The 26,615-nt window shown below is 34.1% G+C and overlaps 1 protein-coding gene and 1 non-coding gene across 2 annotated transcripts in view; one reads left to right on the top strand and one right to left on the bottom strand.

Annotated features, from left to right (window-relative positions):
* Positions 1-26,615, top strand: part of LOC6031701 (low-density lipoprotein receptor-related protein 6) — a 95,938-nt gene that overhangs the window by 17,869 nt on the left and 51,454 nt on the right.
* Trnap-ugg lies at positions 5,469-5,540 on the bottom strand. Its single transcript has one exon. It is a non-coding gene; the product is annotated as a tRNA-Pro (tRNA).

The raw sequence follows: 26,615 nt of genomic DNA, 5'->3' as shown, positions 1-26,615 counted from the left end.
CAAGGCATGTCCAAATTACCCCACAAGGCATGTCCAAATTACCCCATAGTGGTGTTCATATTACCCCCACACAAAAATGTGGGGGTAATTTGGACACCTTTAAATTTTTGCGATAAAAATGGGTTTTTCATCAAAATTTATCTAAATGTATGACATTTTTCCATCAAATATGGTATCTATTATCCTCTGGTGTCATCCACATTCCGTTAAAATATCCATACAGCCCGTAACAGAGCAATTTCCTTAGGGTGTCCAAATTACCCCACACTCCCCTACCAAAAGATGCGCAAGGATCTGGCCTACACGCCAGTGATGTTTTGCCTTCCTCACTGAGGTAAGGCTATAATCCTGCTCTAAAAATGAACTTCGTATAAAAACGTCGTAGACCCACCTTCATGTATACATATTGACTCAGAATCGAAAACTGAACAAATGTCTGTGTGTATGTGTGTGTGTATGTATGTATGTGACCAACAAACTAGCTCATGTTTCTCGGCACTGGCTGAACCGAATTGACCCGAACTTGTTGCATTCGACTTGGTTTAGAGTCCCATAGATCGAGTTTTATACAGATTGAAGTTTCGATAAGTAGTTCAAAAGTTATGTATAAAAATGTGTTTTCACATTTTCACAGCACATAGTGCCGATGCATGTCTGCTTAAATGTATGTAAACTATGTCCGGATCCACCATCCGACCTATTGTTGGTTAACTTATCAAAAGAATTTTCCAATGAGTCCAAAACATTGAAGATCTGGCAACCCTTCTCGAGATATGGCCACTTAAGTGATATTGATGTGCTTTTTTGAAGCCGGATCTCACTTAAATGTATGTAAACTATGTCCAGGTCCATCATCCGACCCATCGTTGGTTAGATTATCAAAAGACCTTTCCAACGAGTCTAAAACATTGAAGATCTGGCAACCCTGTCTCGAGATATGGCCCCTTAAGTGATATTGATGTACTTTTTTGAAGCCGGATCTCACTTAAATGTATGTAAACTATGTCCGGATCCACCATCCGACCTATTGTTGGTTAACTTATCAAAAGAATTTTCCAATGAGTCCAAAACATTGAAGATCTGGCAACCCTGTCTCGAGATATGGCCACTTAAGTGATATTGATGAACTTTTCTGAAGCCGGATCTCACTTAAATGTATGTAAACTATGTCCGGATCCACCATCCGACCTATTATTGGTTAACTTATATAAAGAACTTTCCAATGAGTCCAAAACATTGAAGATCTGGCAACCCTGTCTCGAGATATGGCCACTTAAGTGATATTGATGTACTTTTTTGAAGCCGGATCTCACTTAAATGTATGTAAACTATGTCCGGCTCCACTATCCGACCAAACGTTGGTTAGGTTATCAAAATACCTTTCCAACGAGTCTAAAACATTGAAGATCTGGCAACCCTGTCTCGAGATATGGCCACTTAAGTGATATTGATGAACTTTTTTGAAGCCGGATCTCACTTAAATGTATGTAAACTATGTCCGGATCCACCATCCGACCTATTGTTGGTTAACTTATCAAAAGAACTTTCCAATGAGTCCAAAACATTGAAGATCTGGCAACCCTGTCTCGAGATATGGCCACTTAAGTGATATTGATGAACTTTTTTGAAGCCGGATCTCACTTAAATGTATGTAAACTATGTCCGGATCCACCATCCGACCTATTGTTGGTTAACTTATCAAAAGAATTTTCCAATGAGTCCAAAACATTGAAGATCTGGCAACCCTGTCTCGAGATATGGCCACTTAAGTGATATTGATGAACTTTTCTGAAGCCGGATCTCACTTAAATGTATGTAAACTATGTCCGGATCCACCATCCGACCCATTGTTGGTTAGGTTATCAAAAGACCTTTCCAACGAGTCTAAAACATTGAAGATCTGGCCACCCTGTCTCGAGATATGGCCACTTAAGTGATATTGATGTACTTTTTTGAAGCCGGATCTCACTTAAATGTATGTAAACTATGTCCGGCTCCACTATCCGACCCAACGTTGGTTAGGTTATCAAAAGACCTTTCCAACGAGTCTAAAACATTGAAGATCTGGCAACCCTGTCTCGAGATATGGCCACTTAAGTGATATTGATGAACTTTTTTGAAGCCGGATCTCACTTAAATGTATGTAAACTATGTCCGGATCCACCATCCGACCTATTGTTGGTTAACTTATCAAAAGAACTTTCCAATGAGTCCAAAACATTGAAGATCTGGCAACCCTGTCTCGAGATATGTCCACTTAAGTGATATTGATGTACTTTTTTGAAGCCGGACCTAAAAAATAGATGAAACTTGTGTACAGCCATTGTTGTGAGGAAGGCTCCAACCACATAGGTGGATTAAGTTTGTTTTTGGTAAACGCATTGGTGGCCAAAATGCCTCAAAAAGTGACATTTTTAAAAAAATCTTTTTTTACGGGTTAAATCCCATTTAAAATTGAAGGGCGAAGCGCCAGCTCCTGTTACATCCAATCAAGCTCATATTTGGGATTTAGGCTCAGTATGCCCACCTGAACAAACCCCTGAATGCCCGCCAAAAAATCATTTTTGTTACACTCTAATATGTATATCAAAGTACCCCTAAAATGGCATGTTTAAAAAAAATACAGTTAGGTAACGGAAAATTACAGAGTTTTTAAAACTTTTTCAGTGTTTTTTTCCAATGATAAATACGTTTTATCGGAATTTTGAGTACGCCATCAAATCGGGCGTCCAAAAAAAAAAAAATACAAATATTGAAAAACAATTCATAGTTTCAGCATTTGTATGGAAAAAGTGTTATAAAATGCATTTTACACTAGTTCAGTTGTTTTGCAATCATTAATTTTCAAAATATGAAAGATTGGACGGAAACAAAAGTTTTAAGTTAAAGAACATCGAAAATTTTCAAAAATTCATAAGATTTTTAAATCAACTCAATTATGTTGAAAGTGATTCTAAACGCAGGGAAACGCATTTTAAATTGATTTCAGCTGATTATACTTAAATCAACATTGAAATTTTGAAGTTTTTATAAAAATATTTTTTTGCCCCTTGATTTTTCGTGCCCCGGGTAGACGGTAATAACAAAATTCATGCCATTTCAATAACAAATAGTGTTAAAATAACAGAAAGTGTTATGGAATCATCTTTAAAAATCAATTTTTGCATAAGAGTTTAATAACAGTTTATGTTATCATAACAAAATTTGTTATTAGTCTGATATTGGTTGAGAGACAAAACAGCTTTGGAATAACATTTTTTGTTATGGAAGAATACCGCCAATTGTTATTGGGATGATCGGATTAGTTGTTAAAATAACAAAAAATAATAACAGAGATTTGTTCGAAGAATAACTTAAAATGTTGTTGGTTTGTTCTTACAATAACAATCCAATAACAAAAAAATCATAACGACGAATAACAAATCTTGTTATAAATAACATAAAATGTTATTGGCCTAGTATTTTCAAATATCAAAAAATGTTATTCCCAAGTTATTTCCATCTGCTCGGGGATAGGGGAAATATACCATTTCTAATCATATGAAGTGTTTGATGATCGATTAAAGCTCCAAAAATAATATTTAGGCTATAAACTTACCAGCGACAGCACCGCCCCAAGTAAGCACGCAAATTTATGCCATTTACTGGCCAAAAGATCAAATTTGATGCACTTTTGATCGTAATTTCTATTTTGCGAGACCATTTCTCATCATTTTTTTGGCACAGCCAGTGTTGCCAGGAAATTTTCTCTATAAATGCAACTTTTCGTGAGAACGCTGGAAAAAAAAGACCTAGTCTTAAAATAGGAAAATGGACGTGGCCCAATGCTCTCGACTGCTCAGAATGCATTTGGGAAATATTTTTTTTAAATGATTGTAAAAGGAATAGCATAACTATTAATAAAACTGAAAATAAACAAAAATGTTCACAAAAAGTTGCTCTACTCGTTGGTGTACTTGGTTTTAGTAAATTTCAAGGAACATTCCAGATTATCCAGCATCATTCAAACGCGACCGCTTATAAGGCTTAAAATGGGTATATTTCCCCTGCTATTTTTTTAAATAAAAATAAAAACTAGCTCTATGTTCAAGTTGACCTTTACATTCAGATAAAATACTTTTTCCTCAAATAGCCACTTTCAACATTTTAAAATCTATCATCGCCAAAATGACTTCAAGTGTTTGTCCAACGCGCCAAAACACTTTCAAATATTGACACCCCAAGCACACACCACCTTTTTGTGTGCACACTTTTTAAAGTTTATTTCCAAGATCGTGTCGCTGAAAGTTTGCAAAAAAAAAGTATAAAACGTTATAATCTCCCCAGGTCTCGAGTGTCGTGACCAGACTTGCTGGTGACTGGACTCCCTCCCCCCTACTTCGTTCAGCTTTAGGAGAGAGGGACACGACCAGCCACTCAAATATAAATTCACATTTAAGTGGATTATCGTCGTCGCCAATCGATTAATAATGCAAACAGACAAATATTAAGCCGTGAAAACAAATAAAAGGCAGTTGGAGGTGCTCCTTCTTGGGTTTCTTCTTCCTTTTCTAAAAAAAAAACTTGCTTTAAAGTTGGAAGGAGGAAAAGAGAACGAAAATAATACAATTTTGAGTGAGTGGCGAGAATTGCAAAATTAAAAGCTCAACAAACGGTGAATAGGGAGATTATGAATGTTTGCGAAAAAAATATCAACAAAACGTGAACCAGTTTAGAAACCGGCCGCGGGAAAGATTAATGATGTCACCTTGAACAGGCGCGAATCGAACGGTAGCCGCTGTCCGAAGCTGTTCAGTTGATTCGTTTTTTGACACTTTTAAGCACTATGAAAGATTAGGACTGGCCAATATCTTGAAAATTTGCTTTTTTGTTTGATATTCCTATTCTTTAAAATAAATTTAAAATACTTTGCATTTCTTCAACTTATTTTCAATTTAAAAAATGTATTGACTTAAATTTTTAACTCTTTCCATCGCACTCTCAGCTAAGCGCAATTTCTCCGCGGTATATCTTCAATAAAGCCCCATCTTTTATACACAAACAAACCAAAACACGACACCTCCCCGCCACAAAATGGACCGTAGCAAAGACCGCCTTTTGATCAGCGCCAAATGGATCTTGCGCGGTCCGGCCAAAAAGGCAGAAGGCCTCAGAGGAAAATAAAAAAAAAGCCGGCAGGCAGCCTCCTCCCAGGGGGGTGATGGCGGCCGCGCGGCGGCTTGTTTACTCTTGTTGATCTAGAAATTGGAGAAAGCAAACTGTATCGACCTATGGCTGCACCAATCCAACTGTAGAAAAAAAAGCTGTGAAGTAAACACAAACAAGCCCAAGTTTATGCAAAATTCGCAGCGTGGTGCTTTCTGGTTTTCGGAAATTACCAGCGGGGAGGGAACTTGGTTTAAGACTCGTGATTTTTTTTTTTACTATATCTGATGAGTACATGCAAAAAAATAAGAGCCAAAATATTTGGGCTCAACCGGGATTTGAACCCGGGACCTCTCGCACCCAAAGCGAGAATCATACCCCTAGACCATTGAGCCACCTTAAAAGCCTATTGAAAGCTATCAACCAATGTTGATTAGCCAACAGCTTTTTTTTTTTTTTTTAAACAAGAAGGGTGATTTTAGATTTAAAAAATGTTTATTTTAATATTTTTATTGATTGTAAAATTGGCCTTTCAGAACTTCAAACCAGAAATTCAATAACTGTAAGTGTAAGAATTTTGAATGTTTTATTTTATTATTATTTTTTGTTTTATTAAACTAATTTTTTATTATGATCAAATCAGGTTGCAGCATTTTTTCTTAGAATTTTTCATCTCATCCCATCCTTTTTAATGATTCATTTTGTAGTAATTGGAAAACAATCGAAAGCACCAAATTTGGACTTTTTGTTGTACTCTATTTTCGTTGAATTTTTATTTTTCCTTTTTTGATTGAAGCTTCTTTTTGTCATGATTTGCATTGTCTTAAAATAGTACTATATTTGTGTTTTAGTTGTTATTATAAGGATTTTGAAAAAAAAATGAATATTATAGTTTTAACATTGCTATAAAAAAAGTGTTTTAAAATGCTTCTTACATCAGTACAATTGTTTTAAAATAATTATTGAGCAACTCTCTACGAATCGGCCGATTTCGACCATTTTTATTTTTTGTATTTTTAATCTAACTTAAACTTTGTGGGGGCCTTCCCTGACCAAATAAGCTATTTTGCGTCATTGGTTCACCCATACAAGTCTCCATACAATTTTGGCTGCTGTCCATACAAAAATGGTATGTAAATATTCAAACAGCTGTAACTTTTGAGTGAATTTTCTGATCAATTTGGTGTCTTCGGCAAAGTTGTAGGTATTGTTGAGGACTTTTGAGAAAAAAATAGGTACACGGAAAAAAATTTGCTTTTTATCAACTTTTTTTTTCACTAAAACTCAATTTCCCAAAATACGTATTTTTTGATTTTCGAGATTTTTTGATATGTTTTAGGGGACAAAAATCCGCAACTTTTGAGCCATAGAGGAACATGGTAAAAAAATCTGCCGCCGAGTTATGATTTTTTGAATAACAGTGATTTTTGGAAAAAAAAAATCGAAGTTTCATGCAAAAACAAGTTTGACATTATTTTTTAATGCAAAATTGAATTTGCAATCGAAAAGTACTTAACAGATTTTTTTGATAAAGGGCTCCGTTTTCATGATATAGCCACCGAATGTTTGATTTTAGCGAAATATTTGCAGTTTTTCAATTTTTAAAAATAGTGACCATAAGTGACCATTTCTAAAAATATATTTTTTGAGAAGTTCAGAAAATTTGCTATAAATTTGTCTAAGAGACATTGAAGATTGGACCTCGGGTTGCTGAGATAGAGCCGTTTTAAGAAAAAGAAACACGAAAATTGAAGTTTTCTTAATCTCACCAAAATAACCCACCATTTTCTAATGACGATATCTCAGCAACTAATGGTCCAATTATCAATGTTAACACATGAAACATTCGTGAAATTTTCCGATCTTTTCGAAAAAAATATTTTGAAAATTTTTAAATCAAGACTAGTATTTTTAAAGGGCCAAACATTGAATATTACGCCCATTTTTGTCCCCTTAAACATATCAAAAAATCTCGAAAATCAAAAAATACGTATTTTGGGAAATTGAGTTTGAGTGAAAAAAAAGTTCATTAAAAAATCTGCAATTTTTTTCCGTGTACCTATTTTTTTCTCAAAAATCCTCAACAATACCTACTACTTTGCCCAAGACACCAAATTGATCAGACAATTCACTCAAAAGTTACAGCTGTTTGAATATTTACATACCATTTTTGTATGGACAGCAGCCAAAATTGTATGGAGACTTGTATGGATGAACCAATCACACAAAATAGTTTATTTGGTCATAGGGAAGGGCCCCACAAAGTTTGAGCCAAATCAAAAAATACAAATAAAATCCATTTCCGGTTTTGGTAGAGAATTGCTCTATTAAAAAAAAATATTTTCAACGGCCTAATATAATCTTGAGTTTTATGAACATTGTTTTCAATTATTTTTTTCTTAAATTCATAGTTCTTATTTGAAACATTGAAAACCAAGTCAAAAAAAAATATTTAAAACACTTTAAAATTTTGAAAATGTCAAAAATAAGTGTTTTAAGCCATTCAAATATTTATTTTTGATTATAAATTATAATTTTTTAAAAATTGAAAATCGAACCATTAGTTCCCGAGATATCGGTGATCAAATGAGGCCTTATTGGGCAACACTGAGATAATCTTTTTTTTTTCCTGTTTTATTTTAAATCTTTGCGTTATCTCAGCAACGAAAGGCCACACCAAAAAAGTCCAAAAGAAAAAAAAAGAAGAATTTCCCTGCTTTAGAAAATATTTTACAAAGCCCGCAATTTTTTTATTCTTGTGTTATTTTTTTGTCAGCGTAATCCTCTTTCATTCACACAGCTTTGCTGAAGACACCAAATCGATCAAAAAATATTTTCAAAAGACAGCTGCCAAATTTGTATGTAAAACTAAATGGACAAACTGACGATGCAAAAAGGCTTGTTTTGGCATACGGAAGACACCGAAAAGGTTTCAGTCAGTTTGAAAAAATACAATCAATTTTTTTCTATGTATTTTATGGTTTTTTTTTTTTTTCAAGCCGTAAATTAAAAGGAAACTTAAACTAGATGAATTTTTTCCTTCAAAATTACTGTAATCCTGTATTTGCCAGCCGGTTTATGGTTATTTTGTATATTAAATTATAGAAAATCACAGTAAAGTTATGATTTTCCATAGGTTTTTGTTGACGCAGAATTTTTTTTAGAAAAACGTTGCTTTCTGAAATTTAAGTTGCTACTCTTGTTTCTTTTTTTGAAACATAAAAAAATGCATATTTTGTGTGCTTTATAATATAGATTATCTTTAATTATTTTATTTTAAAATTTAATTGTTTATTTATAGTCAGTAAGTAAAAACCGAACTATAATCAGTCAGTTGATCTTGCAAAAAAAATGCAACATGGTTGCTCCTCCTCCTAAATAAAACAGTTCAGAATAGATTACCCGAAGTAAAAAAACACTCCGGTTAATCGGATTATTTTTTTTACGTTGTCTATTTCTAATACCATAAAACCAATTTAAAACAAAAATCGTTCCACCTAACGCTTTCAAAGCAACATAAATTATTTTTAGTAAAAATTTTGGAGATCTTTCCTAGTTTACCCTGCCTAAAGGCTTTTGTTAAAGAGGGTTAAATTAATATTTACCTCATTACCTTTTTTCGGTGTCTGTTAACGAACCACTTCAAAGGAAAAATTAATCATTCTCCGCATTTCTAAACCAGTTCCCCGAACTAATTCAGCCCTCAATTCGCTACGCACTTATCAAAGTGCCATCTCAAAAAGTGCGAGTAAAAGCCCGCGGGCAAATAAAAACAAAAACAGCCCAGCCGCAAAAAAACGAAGAGAAAGAAAAGGTGACATAAAATATGACCATTAAGATAAAGCCGGTGACACACACACGCACCAAACTCTTTTTCGAACACATCAAAGAGATACACGGCACTCTCCCCTCGGCCAGCATCCCCAACAAGACAGCAAGGTTGGAAATTAATCTCAAACTAATAATAATAAAAACAACATTTACGCAAACATGCGCCTCGTGCTAAGCGGCACACTTTGTCGCCTGTTTGAGAGTGTGTTCATTCCACTGTGAAAAACATTCATGTGAAAAGTATTACAATCGACGTTGGTCATCAACGGCGCCTATCATGTTAAATTGTAGATATCAAATGAGTTATTTAAAACAGTTTATTTGTGTAAAACATCAAGATTTTTGTTTACGGTGCCTTCAACATTTCTTTCCAAAGAAATCTCCGCTAATTATTTGAACAATTTTAATCTAAATTGTTTGTTGTCATTCCCCGCGCGCAACCTTGCTTGCTGCTCGCTCCAAGCCAAGAGGTCTGAATGTCATTCGGCGTGAATAACGGTGACTGACGGCTCCGCAGTTGAGAAGCCTACTGAATGCGATAATTGTGACAGGGGTGCCGCGTTTTGTCTGTTGTTTTGATACGGGCGCGCCGCCGCCTACTTCTACTCCCCTTTTGATGTCACTGTACAATGTTGTCGGCTGGATTGACTGAATGGAGTCATTGCAAGGTGTTTTGGAATGCCGGGCGCGCAGATTAGTGAGATGTTTAAAGGGACGCCAGGAAGGAATTTTGAGAATACTTTGACATCATAATAGGGGAAATATATCCATTTTAATCACCCTAAGCTATTCAACCAATTCTCATCACTTTTGCAGTTTTCCAATAAATCAACATTTTTAGATACATCAACAATGGAGAGTTGCTTGTTTACTTTTAATTGAGCTATTTGTTACACACAAAAACTTTATGAAAGCTGTAATTCATAATCAAAGTGCTGATAATCAATAAAAGAAATGGGCTGAAAAATGGTATGTTTCTCCTAATTAACTTTTTTTGGAAAGAAACAAACACCACATAAGTAAAATACTAAAATTTTGTTTGGAGACAATCTGCTTAGGAAAGTAATTGTTTAGTATTTGGATGCAACTTCATGCTGCTTGCAGCATGATGAGAAGGAGTAACAACATGAAAAGGATTAAATTTGAAATTATTCAGATGTGTGGAAAATATCTTATTTCGTGTTTTTCTTGTTTACGACTTTGATTGCCACACCTTGGCAAGAGTAGGTTCACTAGCACAAGGTCACCACCGTCTGAAACCACGGCGGTTCGGGATCTCCTCGAGAATAATCAACCCCAGTGAAGAAATAAGAGAGCAGAGAGAAAAAAAAATCATGCACCAAATGACTAATGATGGACCATTTATCTGAGAGTATCGATCTGCTTTTTTTTCAGCTCCCTCCTGCTCACACGAGCGGGAGCAAAGCGGGATGGCACGACTCGTTACAACGACCGGGAGAAGAGTCCCTGCTGCCAAGTTGTCCGGGGAGGATCGAGACTACGAAGGCGCGCGCACGAGGGGCAAAAAATAAATAAAACGATCAGTGCCTTGTTATAACATTTCCAGGGTTTTTTTTTCTTCTCTTGTCTCGACTTCTTTCGCGTTGCAAGTTTCAGGTTGGGTTGGCTCTTCTCGTTTTATGGGGGTTTCGGGAAGAACACAATTTCAATAATATATTCTTATTATTGCTTCTCCTCCAGGGTTTCACTTTTGGTCTCCGATTCACGATTTTTATTTTCGTTTCTTTTTTTTGCTTTTCTGCGTTATTTCTCCGTTTCTTTTTCCACTTTTCTTCGTTCAATTGTTTTGTTCGTCTGGACTTGTTGTTGTTGTTATCTTATTGCCTGGTTTTGTGTGCAACTTTCTGCTGTTATACTTTGCTCAATAAAAATATCTTCAAATGTGTGAGTTCTTTTAAAGGAAGTTTGTTGTAGTAATAACACAGATTTACTTTATAAAAAATAATCGACGATTTGCCTAAGTATAATTTCAGTTTGTTGTTTGTGTAGGGAAAATGTTTTGCAAAAATTGTAAATCTCCATGTAATTTAACAAAATGATAATTATTGGAAAGGCTAGTCAATTTTAATATTTTTTTTTATAAATTTGTTTATGAAACTTCAAAGATTGGACCTAGAGTTGTCATCAGAATTTTAATTTAATAATAATATTTAACAAAAGAGAGTAGTGCGGTGCCTGTGTGGACGCGCAGTCCTGTTTTTTCGTGTTATTTTCCGTCTCTTTTATGTCGCTGTTCGAGTGCATGGGGTGATTGGTCATTATAATTAAATAATGGCATCAGTAGTGCGGTGCCTGTGTGGACGCGCAGTCCTGTTTTTTCGTGTTATTTTCCGTCTCTTTTGTGTCGCTATTTGTGTACATGGGGTGATTGGATTTCTTCTTCTTCTTTTTTCATTTATTTTTTGTTCGCGCGTTCGTTGGCCGATGAATTTTATTTTTGTTCTCTTTATATAGTTTTCGATAGAAACGATCCGATTTTTGAGACAAGCAAGTCGTATTGCTGGATTAAGTCCTTTCCATATCATCGAGGATCGGAAGGCACGTCGACGGATATGTTTTAAGGCTTATGATATAAAATAATTTTAATGAATGAAGCCCTTCCTACATCACCGTTGATCGGAAGGCACGCCGACGGAGAATTTCTGGAGAATCGCGGTCGAATTAATACTATGATTAGTGCGCTGACCACGCGGACGCGCTGTCTTGTTTTTGCATGCTCATTTTCATTTCTTTTGTGGCGCTGTTTGTGTGCTTGGGTGAGTGGTTATTATAACTTATTGGACATCATAAGTGCAGTGCTTCTGGGAACGCGCAGTCCTGTTTTTCGCGATAATTTTCATCGTTAATGATCGTAAAAATTTATTCCAACTGGCATCGATCGATTTTATGAAGAGTAAAGCGTCATTTATTTACTATTTTTGAAATTTGCTCGCGTTATCTAAATTGAAAATATACTGATAAGTCCAGCCCATAGCACTACTGCTCGGCTGGCACGCGTTCGATAAAAAAAACTTTTTAAATGATCAATTATCTATCTTTCCGCAGTCGGCTGCCTAAGATTTAAAATTTTCAACCGATAAACAAAATGCTCATGGTCACATCACTGCCACTCGTGAATCCTGACCTCATACCCATTTACTAACCCCCTCAAAACTCATGTGATACTTTGTCGGAGATGCAGTCGATTGGGCGGTCTCTATCACTCAAGTATCGGACTAACATTCCCATCCACTTCCCCGTGACCCTACCACTGGTCGTGGCCGGCGCCGGTATTGATCAGCATTATAGGGGCCTTTGAGAAGTTGCGAAGCGAGGAAAGATAGCTCCCACTTATCTTCCACGGCTCGTGGATGTAACTTCTGGAGGTCCTGGTCAATAACGGAGTAGCAACTGCGGGTGGGCACCTATGCTTATGCTTATGCTTAATAATAATATTTAACAAAAGATGTAAAATAAGCCCTTTTCAAATGCTAGTATTAAGTTTTATATTTTGAATAAAAATGTATCGAATAGTTCAAAAAAATTCACCACTGACTCAACATTAACAAAATTCATGTTTTCCTGAATTCCAGTTCAATGCAATAGTTTCTTTAATAAAAAGTACTCTTTTCTGATTTATTTCTTAAATACATTTACTTTCATATTTTTTAGTCTTTTTTAGACCCGGGTGGACGGTAATAACAAAATTCATACCATTTCAATAACAAATACTGTTAAAATAACAGAAAGCGTTGTGGAATCTTCTTGAAAAATACATTTTTGCATAAGAGTTTAATAACAGTTTATGTTATCATAACAAAATTTGTTATTAGTTAAAACAACTTGGAAATAACATTTTTTGTTATGGAAGAATACCTCCAACTGTTATTGAGATGATCGGATTAGTTGTTAAAATAACAAAAAATAATAACAAAGATTTGTTCGAAGAATAACTTAAAATGTTATTAGTCAGTTATTACAATAACAATCCAATAACAAAAAATCATCGGCGAAGAACAAATCTTGTTCTAAATAACATGAAATATTATTGGCCTAGTATTTTCAAATACCAAAAAACTTTATTCCCAAGTAATTTCCGTCTGCTCGGGAAGGTGAGCATTCTCTACGAAATCGGTCTTTTTTCTTTAATTTTGATTTGTTTTATCCGGCTGAAACTTTTTTGGTGCCCAAAGAAGCTATTTTGCATCATTAGTTTGTCCATTTAATTTTCCTTACAAATTTGGCAGCTGTCCATAAAAAAATGATATCTGAAAATTTCAAAATCTGTATCTTTTGAAGGATTTTTTTGACCGATTTGGTGTCTTCGGAAAAGTTGTAGGTAGTTGTAGGACTACACTGAAAAAAAATGATACACGGTAAAAAAATGGTGAATTTTAATTTTTGACTTTTTGTCACCTAAACTTGATTTGCAAAATAAAACTCTATTTTTCTCGTTTTCTGATATGTTTTAGGGGACACCAAATGCCAACTTTTCAGAAATTTCCAAAATGGGCAAAAATTTATCGACCGAGTTATGAATTTTAGAATTAATACTGATTTTTAAAAAATCGCAAAATTTTTCAACTTCATTTTTAGGTGTAAAATCGAATTTGCAATCAAAAAGTACTTTAGTGAAATTTTGATAAAGTGCACCGTTTTCAAGTTATAGCCATTTTCAGGTAAGTTTTTTGAAAATAGTAGCAGATATTCAATTTTAAAAAAATAGTGCCCGTGTTTGCTCACCTTTGAAAAAATAAATAAATCAAGACTAACATTTCAAAAGGGAAAAATATTTACTGGCCCTTTTGAAATGTTAGTCTTGATTTTAATTTTTTTGAAAATATTGTTTTCAAAGAGATAGGAAAATTTCACGAATGTTTCATATTTTAACATTGAAAAGCGGACAATTAGTTGCTGAGATATCGACATTAGAAAATGATGGGTTGTTTGGGTGAGACTTAGAAAACATCAATTTGCCTGTTTTTAAATCTTTGCGTGGCAATATCTCAGCAACTAAAGGTCGTATGAACAAAGTTCAATAAAGCAAAATGTATAGAATTTTCTCAGCTTTTCAAAAATATTTTTTTCAAAAATGGGCAAACATGGGCACTAATTTAAAAAAATGAAAAACAGCGACTATTTTCAAAAAAAATACTTAAAAATGGCTATAACTTGAAAACGGTGCACTTTATGAAAATTTCACTAATGTACTTTTTGATTGCAAATTTGATTTTACACCGAAAAATGAAGTTGAAAAATTTTTGCGACCTATATTTTGATTTTTTTTAAATTAGTATTGATTAAAAAATTCATAACTCGGTCAAAGATTTTTTGTCCATTCTGGAAAATTCTGAAAAGTTGGCATTTGGTGCCTCCGAAAATAATAAAATAAAATAAAAATGGCGTTTTTTTTTTCAAATCAAGTGACTAAAAGTGAAATTAAAAATTACTAAAAAAAAATTTACCGTGCGGCATGAAACCGAAAAAGTGGTAAATTTACACATTTTTAAAGGTAAAATCACAAATTTTTTTCAAAAAAAAAAAATGTACTCATTCCCAGGTATAATATTATCATGATTTTTTTACTGTGTTAACTTGAAGATAAATGGGGTATTTTTACAAAAAAAAAAATCGATTGCTGAACGATCGGTAAACTGAAACTACGAAACTTGGTAAAATTTAACCAAAAAATATTTTTGTTCGGCTTAAAACCAATTTTTGGAATATTTTTGTTATTTTAGGTTTAGCGACCTAAACCTAAACCTGAATTCGGAAAACATTTGTGTAGTTATGTTTCCATTTGACAATTTTCCTATCAACGCGAATTTTTCACCTCAAACCCTAAATCAAACGGGATTCCAACGTTAAGAATTCCTCAAAATCATCAACCACCACCAGCACCGTGAATTATTGGAAAAACTTTTCATCGCGCCTAGGTGGAAAAGAAAGGTGAATGATCGACACACTAACAATGGGCAGAACCACTTCTTCAAGCAGCATCAGCCTCGCACTTCACTTTCCTCACCCCACTTCGCTCGACTCGAAGTTCAACTTTTTTTCTCACTGCTCGTTCTTTCTTGAGATCGCGCAAGAATCGCCAGAGCCCAGAACTCGAAACTTGAAAACGCGAGAAATATGGTCGAAAGAGAGGAGGCCGCCCTCGGGATTGAACCCCCCGAAACTCCCTGGACTGAGCGAAACAAGGCACGGACAAAATGAAGAATAATGAGTAACATAACAAGACAAGTTAAGTGATGATGATCATACTTTTATTTCGCGCATAATATATAATACGCCACACGATGCGATGATGATGAGAATGCCGTCCGAGGGAGAAGGCGAGTTGGGCTGGACAAACACGGAGAAAAATTATTATTTTGTAAAATTTATTGGCTACCATTTTTACAGATTTAAAATTATCATGAAACATTACAACACAAGTTTGTGTTACAATAATGTTGACATAATTTTATCGTATTTTTTCCGTGCTTTAAATTAGTTCACGATCTTGGCCCCGTTTTTCAACTTCAGGACGCCAGCAGCGATCTGGTTTATCACAATTCGTGATTCTTGAGTTGTTTTTTTTTTTTTTTTGCGAGTCTTGTTTATTACATTTATGTATTTATTTACCAGTCGGATCTCAAATTGCGCTATTTTTTGCAGTCTTCTCGAAACAGTTTTGAAATCCCTCGAATTTATTTCTTAAACCATTTTTGCTGAATTAAAAAAAATACATTTTTAAATTAATTTCAATAAGTAAAAAAAAAAAGTCCATTCTTTTCATTAAATCTTGTTACCACTCCATATTTGGAGAAAAAAAAACTCAACAACTCGTTTGGTGGTTGGACGAAACGACCACTTGCACATTTTCGGAAGTAAACGGGAGAAGGGATCAATATTGGAAAGTGGTCAACGCGGTTGCTCAGTGTGAAGCGAAATGGAAGGAAAGAAGAAATGTTTTGCAAAACCCTTCCATCGAAAAAAGGCGTAACGTCATTACGGCGATAAATGGGCAACGAGGATCGAATTTTGAGGCGATTTGTTGGTCGTGTTTTGAGCTGGGGGAATGTAAATGGAGTTTTTGATTAACTTAATATGTCGGGGATGAGATTGACCAAAATTAATCAGGATTTATTTAATTATACTATGCCGTTAATGATGTTTTGTATTCTTTTTTAAGCTTTACTTGAATTCCACAACGTTTGGTATAAATTCAAATTTGAGACATTGCATTGCTTAAACAAAAAATTATCACAAAATTCTTCAGGAATGCTTCTGTAAAAGGGTACCTGTGCTTTTTTGTCAATTTAATTTTTATTCGGCGATAGTTGTGTTACTAGTTTGTAAAAACTTTTGAAACCTTGGTGAGTTAGAAATTTGTTGTCATAGGACGTCTTTTTAAAAAACTTCAATTTAATGTTTAAACCCTCCGTACTTTTTAGTTTCTGATCATGTGATTTGTCAGTGTTTTGAGAAGCTAAAAAAAAGTAGACAAACATGGTCCTTATTATCACTATTAAAAAAACAAAATTGGCTCATGGTATTTTATATCACAAAAAAATAATGATTTTTGAAAATCAATTTTTATACCTTGTATCATTTTTTCAGGTGTTGTTCTCATCCATACCTACAATTTTACCGAAAACACCAAATCTATTTAAAAAAATCTTCAAGGATATATTTTTTTTCAATTGAAAATATAATTAAAAAATAAAAATATTTTTTTACGCCATACTTTCATGATATTTCAGCTAAGAGTATCACTAAATGCTTCACACATGATTACCCGGGCAGACGGTAATAACAAAATTAATAATATTTCAATAACAAATCCTGTTAAAATAACAAAAAGTGTTATTATTTTATCCTGAACTTCAACTTCAAAAAGAAAAAATAATAACAGTTTCTGATAAAATAACAAGATTTGGTATTGAAGTGATATTATATTGAAAATGTTTAATAACAAGCTTATAAGAGGAAATGTTATACATTTCAAATACTCTCCTGATAACAAGATTTGTTATTCGTTTGGTATACTGACTTAGAAATAAAATTACCATAAATCGCACAAATGGAAAAGTTTTAAGTGTCCACAACAGAATCTGTTATTATTTTTTCATTTGTTAAAGATGTTTAGATCTTTGGGATAATTTTGTCCAATTTCATCGGGGTCATTATTTTGGCCATGAAATGGGGTCCTTAAGCTAAAATATTCTAAAAAGTTGAATATTTGAAAGTTGATTTTTTTAATTATTTGATATACCCCCTAAGGGACTTTGTTAATATTGGCTAGAACAATGGGTTAATTTTGCCCATTTTCGTCGGGGTCATTTATTTAACCATGAAATAGGGTCCTTAAGCTATTTTTATTTGCAAATTGCAAATAAACCAAAACAATAACTTTTTTTTTGTTATGGAGACATTCCATTTCAATAACAATTTTTGTGATTATGCTGCTCCACCTCTCCGCACAAAATAACAAATCTTTTTATTCCTTCATGATTCCTTCTGTGTTACTGGTTTGTTATTGCAAAAACAACATAATGACAGTTTAAGTTATTCTTCGAAAAAATCTTTCCCGGGCAACAATTCATGCCATTTCAATAACAAATTCTGTTAAAATAACAGAAAGTGTTATGGAATCTTCTTGAAAAATCGATTTTGACATAAGAGTTAAATAACAGTTAATGTTATCATAACAAAATTTGTTATTGGTCCGATATTGGTTGACAGCAAAAACAACTTCCCGAGCAGACGGAAATAACTTGGGAATAACATTTTTTGATATTTGAAAATACTAGGCCAACAACATTTTATGTTATTCATAACAAATTTTGTTATTCGCCGTTATGATTTTTTTGTTATTGGATTGTTATTGTAATAACAGACTAATAACATTTTAAGTTATTCTTCAAACAAATCTTTGTTATTATTTTTTGTTATTTTAACAACTAATCCGATCATCCCAATAACAGTTTGAGGTATTCCATAACAAAAAATGTTATTCCCAAGTTGTTCTGGCTTTCAATCAATATCAGACCGATAACAAATTTTGTTATGATAACATAAACTGTTATTGAACTCTTATGCAAAAATGGATTTTGCAAGAATATTCCATAACACTTTCTGTTATTTTAACAGTATTTGTTATTGAAATGTCATGAATTAAGTTATTACCGTCTGTTCGGGTTGGGAATAATATTTTTTGTTATGGAAGAATACCGCAAAATGTTATTGGGATGATCGGATTAGTTGTTAAAATAACAAAAAATAATAACAAAAATTTGTTCGAAGAATAACAAAAAAAAATTATTAGTCTGTTATTACAATAACAATCCAATTACAAAAAAAAAATCATAACGGCGAATAACAATTCTTGTTATAAATAACATAAAATGTTATTGGTCTAGTATTTTCAAATATCAAAATGTGTTATTCCCAAGTTTTTTTCCGTCTGCTCGGGTTGTTATTAATTTTTGTTATTTTAACAACTAATCCGATCATCCCAATTACATATTTTGATCTTCCCACAATATCAAAAACTGACCATCTCAAGTTATTTCCGTCTGCTCGGGTACAGCTGTACAATTTTAAAACGTTAATGAATTTATGAAAAAAAAAGATTCCCTGAGTTGTACGTCTTTTTTCCCATCCCGAGCAGATGGAAATAACTTGGGAATAACATTCTTTGTTATTTGAAAATACTAGGCCAATAACATTTTATGATATTTATAACAAGATTTGTTATTCGCCGTTATGATTTTTTTGTTATTGGATTGTTATTCTAATAACAGACTAATAACATTTTACGTTATTCTTCGAACAAATCTTTGTTATTATTTTTTGTTATTTTAACAACTAATCCGATCATCCCAATAACAATTGGAGATATTCTTCCATAACAAAAAATTTTATTCCCAAGTTTTTCTGGCTTTCAATCAATATCAGACCGATAACAAATTGTGTTATGATAACATAAACTGTTATTGAACTCTTATGCAAAAATGGATTTTTCAAGAATATTTCATATTATTTTCTGTTATTTTAATAGTATTTGTTATTGAAATGGCAAGAAATTAGTTATTACCGTCTGATCGGGATCTCTGGTTCTAAAAAACATAATTTATTAAAAGCTTAAAAATGCTCTATTTGATTAAAAAGTCAAATAAAAACGTTATTCAATGTGTTTTAATAGTTCACACACGTTTATACAAGTTTTTTTTAATGAAAATGTCAATTTCTAACGAAAAAGGTTTTAGATTGAAAACTTAAGGTTTCAATCAACAGTCTAAAAATCATGAAACCTCGAAATTTTGGGCATTTAAACTTTTCTTACTTTTTATTTACCCGAGCAGACGGAAATAACGTGGGAATAACATTTTTTGATATTTGAAAATACTAGACCAATAACATTTTATGTTATTTATAACAAGTTTTGTTATTCGTCGTTATGATTTTTTTGTTATTGGATTGTTATTGTAATAACAGATTAATAACATATTGAGTTATTCTTCGAACAAATTTTTGTTATTATTTTTTGTTATTTTAACAACTAATCCAATCATCCCAATAACAGTTGGAGTTATTTTTCCATAACAATAATTGTTATTTCAAAGTTGTTTTGGCTTTCAACCAATATCAGACCAATAACGAATTTTGTTATGATAACATAAACTGTTATTGAACTCTTATGCAAAAATGGATTTTGCAAGAATATTCCATAACACTTTTCGTTATTTTAACAGTATTTGTTATTGAAATGGCATGAATTTAGTTATCTGCCCGGGTAGCCCGTAGTTGAAACAATAATTTCTCCAACATAGATTAGTTTAACACACAGCTAAAGAGAACTCCAAAGTTCTGTTTTGTACACAAATTGATCTTGTTGTTATTTGTTTTGTTTCAGAAATAAAAACTATTAAATAAAAATAATCCAGGTATAAATCTATTGAATTGACACCTTTGTTCAATTGTTATGAAACTGTAGAATAAAGTCAAGAAAGGAGATAAAAGAATGCACTCCATTTCTTTAGTCACTACAATTAATGTTTTTTAATCATTTTGCTTTCCTCACTGGGCACTGAGCAAGGCTATAATCTTGCTCAAAAAATGAACTTTGCATAAAAACGTTGTAGACCTACCTTCATGTATACATATCGACTCAGAATTGAAAACTGAACAAATGTCTGTGTGTATATGTGTGTGTGTATGTGTGTGTGTGTATGTGTGTGTGTGTATGTGTGTGTGTGTATGTATGTATGTGACCAACAAACTAGCTCATGTTTCTCGGCACTGGCTGAACCGATTTGACCCGAACCTGTTGCATTCGACTTGGTTTAGGGTCCCATAGATCGAGCTTTATACAGATTGAAGTTTCGATAAGTAGTTCAAAAGTTATGTATAAAAATGTGTTTTCACATAAATCCGGATCTCACTTAAATGTATGTAAACTATGTCCGGATCCGCCATCGTTGGTTAGGTTATCAGAAGACCTTTCCAACGAGTCCAAAACATTGATGATCTGGCAACCCTGTCTCGAGGTATGGCCACCTAAGTGATTTTTTTTAAACTCTGGTTGCTTGTTTTGGAAGACAAATGTTTAAAAAAAAATACAAAAATTCAATTTTCTTCTGAAAAATTTACATTAATTACAATAATTCAAATTGTAAAAAAGCAGGTATAAAATCTGATTTCCTGCTTTTATTATTTTTTTTTATTTTTAAATCAATCTTTTCTAAGAGCAAATTCGACCTTTCCAATGGTGCATGCAATCTCCCTTGCAACCCAACTCCCCAACTCCGTAATTCCACTGCCCGGGGAAGCCAAATCCGATGCAAATCACCCAATAAAGCAAAAGAGGCTCCGGGGCTGCTCTTCTAGCTGCAGAGTTTCGATTGTTATGCTCTCTCTACCCTTGCTTTTGCCTGCACCAGCGCTTTACGAGGTCGCTTGTTATTGTATTCAGGGTACGTTGTTCAGCCTTCTACTAGCCCTGATCGGTACCTACTTCTTCCTTCTTCCACTCACAGCGTTAGGGTCAGTCGTTTTTCCACTTGGACACCTCTCGTCGACGAAGTTCTGCCTTCGTCTTCTTCCAGGCGATCGACACGACTATCGAGCAGCTGCAGCACTTCTTCTCCTTGCTCTGCTCTGCTGCTGGCGTTGTTGTTGTGCGTTGAATGGCTAACAAGTTGGCTGACTGGTTTGTTCTTCTGGGCCTTTCTCCAACCAACCAACCAACTACTCTCGTCTTTCCCGAATCCACGACCAAATTGGAACCTCCCGGGGAGCGGTTCGCGGAGAGAAGTGGGGAACCATCATCCCGTTGCCCACAGAGAGTATCAACTTTTATGCCTTGTTTGTGTTATCGACTTTACACGCTGCCTCGGCTACTGCCTGCTGGTCCCGGTCCGTACAGTGTGTGTTGGTGGTGGAGGACCTGCGGGACATCGCGAGACTTGGGGAGCGCGTTGGCTTGGCCAATCACCAATCCGTGTTTATGTTTATGCAAAGTGATTTTTTGTACCTTCTGCGTATACACACACGATACGGACACCAACAAGCAAGCAAACTCGAGTCAACGAGATTCGAAACCTTTCTCGATATGTTCAATCACCGCACATCGCGTTGAGAGCGTTGTGAGGGGGAAGAAGATTCGACTGCTTGTGGAGACATCAATCTGCGTTTCTTTCTGGTGGGCAGTAAAAGGATTGATTTTTTTGGTAGAGCATAAGATTTGAATATTCTGCTGGTCGTGTCGATCTAGTAAACCATTCAATTTGATCAAAAGTATCTTTTGACATTTCTTATTTGAAATCAAACGATATTCTTTTAAAGTTCCTCAGTAACTCATTGCAATAGCTTAAATATTTTAAAGCATATTTAAAAATTGTATTAATTTGTTAATATTACAAAACTCCACTTAAGCGAGTTAACCATTATTTTCTTTAATCTGTTTTGAAACGTTTTGATATTTGAAAAAAAAAACCGTAAAGTTTTTATTGGGATATTCTGCCTGTGTCTATTGAACCAGATATCGAATATATGGGAAATTGGACGAGCTTTACGGTAAAAATATTTTTGAGATTGAAAAATCAAGTCTGTCATAATTAAATGGCCAAAAAATGCCAAAACCCATGTTTTTACAACTTTGTTTTATTGAAACCGCTGTATCTTCACAATTTGGACTTTGGACAACGGTCAATATGGACACTTTTACATGAAATTGTCTGGAAAATCGACTCCCACTATTCGTTTTTGAAAAAAAAAATACGTTTAGCCACTTTAAAAAAAAAACAGTTTAAGTAAATGATCCTGCATTTTTCGTGAGTCTTTTTGGCTATTTCCTCAAAAAAGTTGAACAACAAAAATCGTAACATCACCCTTAAAATTAACTTTTAAATTTATACATCGAAAAATCTCATAGAAGTGGCGTGTATTTTTTTTCAGTGTATTTTTTTAGAAAGCATGCACTTCTTCGAGATACAGGGATAATTGTTCGCCAACCCACACAGCAGTTGCCCCGACCCCTCTTCGATTTGCGTGAAACTTAGTCCTAAGGGGTAACTTTTGTCCCTGATCACGAATCCGAGGTCCGTTTTTTGATATCTCGTGACGGAGGGGCGGTACGACTCCTTCCATTTTTTAACATGCGAAAAAAGAGATGTTTTTCAATAATTTGCAGCCTGAAACGGTGGTGAGATAGAGATTTGGTGTCAAAGGGACTTTTACGTAAAATTAGACGCCCGATTTGATGGCGCACTCAGAATTCCGAAAAAAAACGTATTTTTCATCGAAAAAAACACTAAAAAAGTTTTAAAATTCTTCCGTTTTCCGTTACTCGACTGTAAACATTTTGGAACATGCCATTTTATGGGAAATTTAATGTGCTTTTCGAAACTACATTGACCCAGAAGGGTCATTTTTCATTAAGAACAAAAAAAATCATTTTCAAATTTCGTGTTTTTTCTAACTTTGCAAGGTTATTTTTTAGAGTGTAACAATGTTCTACAAAGTTGTAGAGCAGACAATTACAAAATTTTTAATATATGTGAAAAAGTTACTTTTAGCGTTTCTCTTTGTTTCGTCGTCCGTGTCTGTCGCGGGTGACCATGAACGGCCATGATCAACGACGACCAACATTTTCAAAAAAAAATTTTCGTAAAATCGCAATAACTCGTGATGTTTATAAGCAAACTCCTTATGTCATATATTAAAAATTATATTAAAAATTTTTTAATTGTCTGCTCTACAACTTTGTAGAACATTGTTACACTTTAAAAAAAAACCCTGCAAAGTTACCCGGGCAGACGGTAATAACAAAATTCATGCCATTTCAATAACAAATACTGTTAAAATAACAAAAAATGTTATGGAATCTTCTTGAAAAATCCATTTTTGCATAAGGGTTTAATAACAGTTTATGTTATCATAACAAAATTTGTTATTGGTCTGACATTGGTAGACAGCCAAAACAACTTTGCAATAACATTTTTTGTTATGGAAGAATACCTCCAACTGTTATTGGGATGATCGGATTAGTTGTTAAAATAACAAAAAATAATAACAAAGATTTGTTCGAAAAATAACTAAAAATGTGATTAGTCTATTATTACAATAACAATCCAATAACAAAAAAATCATAACGACGAATAACAAATCTTGTTATAAATAACATAAAATGTTATTGGCCTAGTATTTTCAAATATCTGAAAATGTTATTCCCAAGTTATTACCGTCTGCTCGGGTAGAAAAAACACGAAATTTTAAAATGAAAAATTTTGTTCTAAATTAAAAAATGACCCTCCATTGTCAATATAGATTCGAAACGTACATTAAATTTCCCATAAAATGACATGTTCCAAAATTTTTACAGTCAAGTAACGGAAAATGGGAGAATTTTTAAAACTTTTTTTGTGTTTTTTTTACGATGAAAAATACGTTTATTCGGAATTCTGAGTACGCCATCAAATCGGGCGTCTTATTTTACATAAAAGTCCCTTTGACACCAAAATCGCCGTTTCAGGCTGCAAATTATTGAAAAACACCTCTTTTTTCGCATGTTCTAAAATGGAAGGACAGACAAAAATAACTTGGGAATAACATTTTTTGATATTTAAAAATACTTGGCCAATAACATTTTATGTTATTAATAACAAGATTTGTTATTCGTCGTTATGATTTTTTTGTTATTGGATTGTTATTGTAATAACAGACGAATAACATTTTAAGTTATTTTTCGAACAAATCTTTGTTATTATTTTTTGTTATTTTAACAACTAATCCGATCATCCTAATAACAGTTGGCGGTATTCTTCCATAACAAAAAATGTTATTCCAAAGTTGTTTTGGCTTTCAATCAATATCAGACCAATAACAAATATTGTTATGATAACATAAACTGTTATTTAACCCTTATGCAAAAATGGATTTTTCAAGAAGATTTCATAACAATTTCTGTTATTTTAACAGTATTTGTTATTGAAATGGCATGAATTTAGTTATTACCGTCTGTTCGGGGAGATATCAAAAAACGGACCTCGGTTTCGTGATCAGGGACAAAAGTTACCCCTTAGGACAAAGTTTCACGCAAATCGAAGAGGGATCGGGGCAACTTTTCCCGATTTTGTGTGAGTTGGTAGAGAATTACCCACAGTTATTTTTAAATTACTAAATTCAAAAATATTTTAATAACTCACGCCCTTATTTTCAAGTACAATTGGTTCCATACACACAAAAATTGCTAGGATAACATGTATACAAAGTTTCATTGATATCGGAGAGGGTCGGGTACAAAAGTACCTGAAAAAATCATGATTTTAGCTGGAATTGCTCCATATTTATAAAAAAAACGTTTTCCAATTTTTATTAAAATGGAGTGGCGAACTCAAATTTGATAATAAAAGAAAGAAAAAATAATCTAATAAAACTTTATTGGTGTTGATTCGACTATCCGAAGTCTCATACAAACCTTCGGACAATCGAACATCTGATTATTGACTATTAAGTCTGGACTACATTGAAAAATTAAATGAAATAGTTTTTTTTTTGTCAAAATTGTATTCAACTATTCATCCAGTATGATATGATTCGATGCGAATGATTAGGATTTGATTGCTTACTCTTCTATGTTTACAATTACCGTCAACAGGGGTGACATTGGGTCTGGGGGTTGAGATTGGGTATTTGTAAGGTTCAATACCTGATCCAAAATCACCGTTTAAATTATTAAAAATCAATTGAAAAAGTTTTTCTTGACGGCTTTTTTATTTTTCCCATTACCAAGTTGAAACTTTCTCAATTTCAGCAATATTTCAACGTCCCGGTCCCAGTCCCTAGTACCCGCACATGTAATTATCCATCATACGATGGTCATGTTTTTCCACTTACTGTCACATATCATTCACATAAACCGACCACGACGACGACCCCACACGGCTCGTTTTTCAGCTACGCCCCAAAAACCAAAAACCTCGCATAAAATCAGAATGGGTCATGAAGTATGTGCATAATACTTTTAAGGAAAAATTACCTCCCAAAATGTTCGTCCGAACGACTCCGGCAGTTTGTGTGGTCCGTCCACTGACTGACTGATGGTCCACCGAAAAATTTCTTCACCTGATTTGCAAGAGAGACCACTTGGGGGGACGCGTGGCCAACGGCAACGACCAACTCCAGCTACTAGGTCCAGTCCGCTTTATATGGGGGTCCGCTGTGTGGCGAGGTTGCGAAGATATCATTTTTTATCTCCTTAACAAGTTTGAAACCAGATAATTAAGTCTCTACCGCGGGTTGACGAGGTAGCGCAGAGCGGAAGTTTGGCTGGACTTTTGTTTTATTTCTTTTTTGGCGAGCTTCAACTTTTACGATTTAAAGTGAGAGAAATGAGCCGGAGATTGTTGTTATTGCCATTCTGGACCGAGAAATTGGAGAAATTAAATTGTAATGAGTTACTTAACGCACTCAGCATTTTTGGAATGATATGTTTGCTATCAATTGTTTTGATCTTCTTTTGATATTTGTAGAGTTTTCGTCTGCATTTTAACTCCAGTGTTTTGGAAGGTATCAAATGGATGATATTTTCAGTTTTAACAAATTGTTGAAGAATTTTACCTGAAAATCACACTGAAAACTATGGAATTCAGCCCATCTACCGTTCAGTTCACCTTCAACGAACCGTTTCAAATTTCCAACACCTCTGGAAGTCAAGCTCAAATCCAGTCATCCAGACACCTTTTAAGATTTAAGCGGAAGTGGCGCCCGTGGTTAATCGAGACCTGAAACCCTCTTTCCATTCCGTTAGAATAGGCTCAAGCCAAAAAAACGAAGTAGCAGCTTAAACCTCCAAAATCCGACTCTAGCAACCAACCTAACATAAAAAAGACAGCGAAGCTTTACAATCTTCATGCTGAGAAAATCGACTTCTTCGTCCGCGGGTGTCATTTCTGAAGGGAGCTGTCCGTCGTAGTCCCCCGCCACTTGAAATCGAGTGGACGAGACACATTAATGACACGACTAATCCCCCCGCGTATTGAAATGCTTTGGCGCGGTTGGTAGCCGACGCACGCGGTGGCATTTATCCTATGCTCTATCGGTCACGGTAGGGGAAGGTGGGGCAAGACGACCATATGGGGCAAGAG

Source organism: Culex quinquefasciatus, chromosome 2, assembly GCF_015732765.1.
Source record: "Culex quinquefasciatus strain JHB chromosome 2, VPISU_Cqui_1.0_pri_paternal, whole genome shotgun sequence".
Lineage (NCBI taxonomy): Eukaryota > Metazoa > Arthropoda > Insecta > Diptera > Culicidae > Culex > Culex quinquefasciatus.
The sequence above is the reverse complement of the archived record's forward strand: the minus strand, read 5'-3'. Positions and strand labels throughout refer to the sequence as shown.